We start from the raw sequence: 7250 nt of genomic DNA on the forward strand, positions 1-7250 counted from the left end.
AACTTGCACAAGTGGTGGCTGACTAAATACTTTTTCCCCCACTGTATATTGTGAGCCTCATTGGGGACAGCAATAATAATATATGTAATGTGCTGTGAAATATGATATCATTATGTAAGCAAAGCATAATAAATAAATAAGTAATGTCAATTTGCGGTCCATTTCTTACATTAGGTTTCTGCATTGGGGTTTGGGATATACCCATTAAAATCCAAGCATTTCTTCTCTGGGTTTAGCCAAGTAACATCATAGTGTTACAGAAATTCCTTGGCTTTGCAAATTTTTTTCGGATGTTGATTAAGAACTTTTTGATCATAGCCAAGCCTTTATCTGACATGACTAAGAAAGTAACACATTTTTCTTCTTGGTCACCTGAGGCAGTAAATGCTTTTTTTGCTCTCAACAGCTTTCTCGAAGACTCCTGTTTCAGCCAGCCAAGATTGATCTGCCTTCTTTGTCAAGGTAGACGCTTCCGCTATTGGGATGCAAGCTGGTCTTTCACAGAAAAAGAGTGGGTATCTTCATTTTTTCCCAGAAGTTCTCTCAAGCAGAGTCTGACTATGATAAACAGGTGCTTCTCATAAAATTAGAATATAATCAAAAATGTACCGTATTTTTTGCTTTATAATATGCACTTTTATGATCCCCAAAATTAGGGGAATATGGGGGTTCATCTTATAAACCGAACACTGTTCTTACTGATGCTGGTAGTGTTGTGGTGGTGGTGCGGCGGTCCTGCGATGTGCAGTGGTGGTACAGCGGCGAGCAGTGGTCCTGCAGTGGGGGGATGGTGGTGAACGGTGGTCCTTTGGTGGTGGTACGGCGGCGAGCGGTGGTGGCATATGGCAGCCACAATTCTTTTTCCGGGGTCCAAGATCTCAATGCGCGCCTGCTTCTATGGGATGTCTCCAGGAAAATGACCGCAGATGTGGCGCAGATGGAGCTCTCGGCCCAGCCTCGATGATGTCACCGCTAGTCAATGATGCTGCTCATTCACCAGTGGTTTTCAGCTGGGAGGGTCGCATCTTGGTACCTTCCAAGTTGAAAATTGTTTATTCCCCAGACATGGATTATGGCGTGGGACAGAACGATGGACAGGTATGGTATATTGTTATTTTTTTATTTTACTTTTATTACAGGAGAATGAGGGCTTCGCTGGAATTAGATGTTTAATTAAAAATGAAAAAACTGTGTTTAGTCTTGTTTCAACTAAACAACTTTATTCTTGCTGTCTTTATTTACTATACAACTATAGGATTAGTAATGGATAGGTGTCTTATAGACTTCTCTCCATTATTAAGCTGTGGGCTTGATGTCACCTTAGGATACAAAGGATACTTGCCACTGCTACATGGCAAGTGGGAAGAGCTGGGCAAAGCCCAAGAATTGGCGCATCTAATAGATGTGTGCTTTCTGGGCAGCTGTGAGATGCTATTTTTAGGCTGAAGGGCCAATATCCCTAGCCTCTTACCAGCCTGAGAATACCATCCCCCAGCTGTCTGCTTTAGCAAGGCTGGTTGTCAAAAATTGGGGGGGGACCCCACAACATCTTTTTAAATTATTTATTTAAATAATTAAAAAAACAGCATGGGTAGCCCTCTGTTCTTGATAACCAACCTTGCTGAAGCTGACAGCTGAGGGTTGCAGCCCACAGCTGTGAATTTTGCCTGGCTGGTTACCATCCTAGATTTTTCATTCATTTATTTAGTTATATCGCAGACAATGGGTGAGAAATACCCCCATCATCTGCTCCTGCTGTCACTGTTATTAGCGGCAGCAGGTGTAGGTTGATGGGAGTAATAGTCATTGTTCTGGCTTGAATTATAACTCTCATCATTCTCCTCTGCTAGCGCAGATCGCCGGCAGAGCAGTGGAGAATGATGTGAGCCGTCTTCAGCACCTGCCGCTGGGTAACGGCGCTTACTGTAGCGCTTCTTCCCCGGCGCTGATGCGTGTCACACGGATGGTATCCAAGTGTGTTCTCCGTGTGCATGTGTGCAGGACGTTTTGCCACCCGTGCTTAAGGTAAAAAAAAGGACATGTTTACGTGTGTGACACAAGATCGGTGGAAACAAACTGACATATTCACATACACATTCATTTGAATGGGTCTACAGGTCCTTCTCAAAAAATTAGCATATAGTGTTAAATTTCATTATTTACCATAATGTAATGATTACAATTAAACTTTCATATATTATAGATTCATTATCCACCAACTGAAATTTGTCAGGTCTTTTATTGTTTTAATACTGATGATTTTGGCATACAACTCCTGATAACCCAAAAAACCTGTCTCAATAAATTAGCATATTTCACCCATCCAATCAAATAAAAGTGTTTTTTTAATAACAAACAAAAAAAACATCAAATAATAATGTTCAGTTATGCACTCAATACTTGGTCGGGAATCCTTTGGCAGAAATGACTGCTTCAATGCGGCGTGGCATGGAGGCAATCAGCCTGTGACACTGCTGAGATGTTATGGAGGCCCAGGATGCTTCAATAGCGGCCTTAAGCTCATCCAGAGTGTTGGGTCTTGCGTCTCTCAACTTTCTCTTCACAATATCCCACAGATTCTCTATGGGGTTCAGGTCAGGAGAGTTGGCAGGCCAAATGAGCACAGTAATACCATGGTCAGTAAACCATTTACCAGTGGTTTTGGCACTGTGAGCAGGTGCCAGGTCGTGCTGAAAAATGAAATCTTCATCTCCATAAAGCATTTCAGCCGATGGAAGCATGAAGTGCTCCAAAATCTCCTGATAGCTAGCTGCAGGGCCGGCGTCAGCACCCGGCACAGCGGGCAAATGCCGGGGCCTTGGGAAGAAAGGGGGGCCCACTAGCAGCTGGGAGAGCAGAGCAGGAGATAACATGCTCTCTCCGCCCACAAAGTCACTGCTGGCTGCGTTCTCTTAACCCCTATGTGCCAGCTCTGACACAAGCATCTTCTCACTCAGTCAGTGCAGCCAGGCAGGCACACATAGGGGTTAAGAGAAGGCAGCCAGCGTGACTGTTTCTGGGCGGAGAGAGCAGTTCTCTGCTCTGGCCCCTGGCTGGCTGCAGACAGTGCTGCTGAGCTGAACTTATCAGGAAGATTCCGGAGGAGCTAGTCCTACCAGAGTGCAAAGGTATCCAGCAATAATTGCAGTTAATCCTGTGGCTCAGTCTGCTGCTGTCTGTCTCTGCTGCCTAAAAATGTGGGTGATGTCTGGAGGAGCAGCTGGTGGGGTGCAGCCTGCAGCCACCCAGCTCTCCCAGAACCCCAGAATACATGCATGCTGCACCAAACCTGCACCAGTGGGGTAGGAAGAAGCTTAACCCCTTCCCATCTTTATGAAGGTTATTGCTAAACCTTAAATACAACAATCTGACCCGCATAAATGGGGTTAACCAGATGCCAGGAGGAAGGGGAGCTGCTGCCATGTGGGCTGTAGGTTGGGGCCCCGTGGCCCCAGGCTGGTGACTGGAGTGACTCTGCCCAGTGCTGGCATGTGGGTGATTCCTGCTCCGGAGTCTCAGCTTCTCTCCTCCAGGTCACACTGTGCAGTCACAGCAACATTGGTTGTGTCTGTCCAGGTCCCAGCAGCTGCCACTGCTCCCACCAAGGACATGGCATCATTTAACCCTTCCCCTGCAGCCACCGGCAACAAATCCACATTATTCCTTGATTAAATCAGGTTCCAACCCAATAGAGGAGCAGACATTTCCTGCTGCCATTAGGGTCCGGGAGGGGGTGACATTGGCTGCCCTGCTACTCTGTAGTGGGGGGTGACAAGTGTAACATGGGGTAACGATGAAGGAGAAATGCACAGGATAATAGTGAGAGCGACAGAGGGCAGTGTATGGTATGGAGCAGTCACGGGTGGGCTGCAGGATCCCCCCATACTGTACATGATTGCTCGGGACAGGGAGGCGTTTAATGAGCTTCTAATGACGGGGCACTAATTGGGTCATTAGGGTTTGTGGAAAGGATTCAGCATCAGGTCCCTCATTAATGCCCGAGCAATGTTACTTTGTAGCACAGATCTGTTAGGGCCGCAAAACCAAACAACGTTGTTTATGTAGAAAAGTCTTTGTTTCATAGAAAAACTCAAAACAGAAAAGATTTTCTGATACAACAACGCCCTGCTCACGACACTGCACAGCACCTCTCCTGTATATATACACTGCACAGCACCTTTCCCCCTGTATATATACACTGCACAGCACCTTTCCTCCTGTATGTATACATTGCACAGCACCTCTCCTGTATATATACACTGCACAGCACCTTTCCTCCTGTATATATACACTGCACAGTACCACTCCTCCTGTCCTGTATATATACACTGCAGAATTTACAATAGCTGTCACTCATGTAAGAAGTGAAATCTGGCATTGTACTATACATTTCTCTGCCATATCTGTGCATCATAAATCGGGTATGTGTTAAAGGGGGGGGGGCCCACTGAGACTCTTTCGCCCGGGGCCCTCAAAAACCTGGAGCCGGCCCTGGCTAGCTGCATTGACCCTGCCCTTGATGAAACACAGTGGACCAACACCAGCAGCTGACATGGCACCCCACACCATCACTGACTGTGGGTACTTGACACTGGACTTCAGGCATTTTGGCATTTCCTTCTCCCCAGTCTTCCTCCAGACTCTGGCACCTTGATTTCCGAATGACATGCAAAATTTGCTTTCATCAGAAAAAAGTACTTGGGACCACTTAGCAACAGTCCAGTGCTGCTTCTCTGTAGCCCAGGTCAGGCGCCTCTGCCGCTGTTTATGGTTCAAAAGTGGCTTTACCTGGGGAATGCGGCACCTGTAGCCCATTTCCTGCACACGCCTGTGCACGGTGGCTCTGGATGTTTCCACACCAGACTCAGTCCACTGCTTCCTCAGGTTCCCCAAGGTCTGGAATCGGTCCTTCTCCACAATCTTCCTCAGGGTCCGGTCTCCTCTTCTCGTTGTACAGCGTTTTCTGCCACATTGTTTCCTTCCAACAGACTTACCATTGAGGTGCCTTGATACAGCACTCTGGGAACAGCCTATTTGTTGAGAAATTTCTTTCTGGGTCTTACCTTCTTGCTTGAGGGTGTCAATGATGGCCTTCTTGACATCTGTCAGGTCGCTAGTCTTACCCATGATGGGGGTTTTGAGTAATGAACCAGGCAGGGAGTTTATAAAAGCCTCAGGTATCTTTTGCATGTGTTTAGAGTTAATTAGTTGATTCAGAAGATTAGGGTAATAGGTCGTTTAGAGAACCTTTTCTTGATATGCTAATTTATTGAGACAGGTTTTTTGGGTTATCAGGAGTTGTATGCCAAAATCATCAGTATTAAAACAATAAAAGACCTGACAAATTTCAGTTGGTGGATAATGAATCTATAATATATGAAAGTTTAATTGTAATCATTACATTATGGTAAATAATGAAATTTAACACTATATGCTAATTTTTTGAGAAGGACATGTACATGTGTCAGTGTCTCCAGTACATGTGAAAACTGTCACCACACATACTGGAGACACTAACGTGTGAAAGAGTTCTAAAGCTGAGGAAAGAGAGAAGAGCGATTCTCCTTCTCCCCTGCAGGGATGGATAGTGATTGGTGGAGGGAACTGTTGCTGAGCCGCCTCCACCAATCACATATATGTCCCTGCACACTATTTAATGTTGCAACTACGGTACTCACAAGTCCGAGATCCTTTAAGGAAAGGTGAGCAAACGACCTCCAGCTTCCTTCACAATATACTGCATCAATGGGTATATTCTGAAGGATGATGGGGGATTCTAGCTGTTCTACCCATTTATGAGCAGCAAAGATAATTATTCATATCGTAGTACCAGTTACCACCCTTAGAGGTCATTAGTTACCCATTTATCCTGTTTCTGTATACATGAGTATTTCTCCTTTAAGAAGTAGTGTGTTCTGGTTAGAACCGTCCCCCAGCTCCCCAAGGAGAAAGAGATATGCAGACATTTTCCCCAGGTTTTCTTAGTGATATACACGTGTTCCTGGCTCTCACTCCCTACAATCACTCTTCCTGTCCTGTCCAGCAGATCCTGGTGAGAGTTATAATGCAGTCATGTGTTTGTGTTAGAATCTGTATATGTGAGCCTTATGCAACCTCTGTATAGCATATTGTGAAGTGAGGCATATTGTGCTCTGTATCCCCCAGTTTAGTGATAATGCTCTTTGCTCCGCATATAGATAGGTGCATTTCTGTATGAAGTAGGACAGTGCTAGTAGCATTCCTGTATTGTGTATTTCTGTATTATGCACCCTGTATCATTCTGTTGTTCTGTGACATGCCAGTACTGATATACTGTTATTCTTTGTAGTTTTTCCCATTACCATCCACCGTTATCAAGTTCACATCATCTCCTCAATAAATATAGATTTAAGATTCCATACAGTCTGTTTACTAGAGAAGTGGAGGAGAGTTAAGCTGTATGCTGAAATCCACACAGCATCATACGTGGAGGAAGGCAGAACACTAGCCAGATTTAGTGTAAATATACACTGTAATGTAGTGTCCAAAGTGTTTATTGGAAATGTGACTGCCACCTCACTCATCTTTCAGAATACATCCATGTATACAGTAAGTGGGTGTATTCCTGAGGATAAGGGAGTGGTAGTCACAATATGCGGTACTGAAAGCACTGTACTGTAATTCACATATTCCCCGTAACTGAGCATCATCCACAGATAATATTTTTGTATTTTATTAAAGGTTTTCACACACTATTTGGCTCAAAATATTTTTTCCTTATTTTCCTATCTAAAATCTAGGTGCGTCTTATAATCAGGTGCGTCTTATAAAGCGAAAAATATGGTAATTTATTCCAGCTCAATACAAAAAGTGAAACTCATATTATATAGAGTTATTACAAACAGAATGATCTATTTCAAGTGTTTATTTCTGTTAATGTTGATAATTGTGGCTTACAGCCAATGAAAACCCAAAAGTCATCTCAGTAAATTAGAATAATTAACAAAAAACACCTGTAAAGGCTTTCTAAATATTTAAAAAGGCCCCTTAGTCTGTTTCAGTAGGCTCCACAATCATGGGAAAGCCTGCTGACTTGACAGATATCATGAAGGTAGTCATTGACACACTCCACATGGAGGGTAAGCCACAAAATGTCATTACTAAAGAAACTGGCTGTTCACAGAGTGCTGTATCCAAGCATATTAATGGAAAGTTGAATGGAAAGAAAAAGTGTGGTAGCAAAAGGTACACAAGCAGCTGGGATAACCACA

The sequence above is a fragment of the Ranitomeya imitator genome, chromosome 2 (genome assembly GCF_032444005.1).
Source record: "Ranitomeya imitator isolate aRanImi1 chromosome 2, aRanImi1.pri, whole genome shotgun sequence".
Taxonomy (NCBI): Eukaryota; Metazoa; Chordata; class Amphibia; order Anura; family Dendrobatidae; genus Ranitomeya; species Ranitomeya imitator.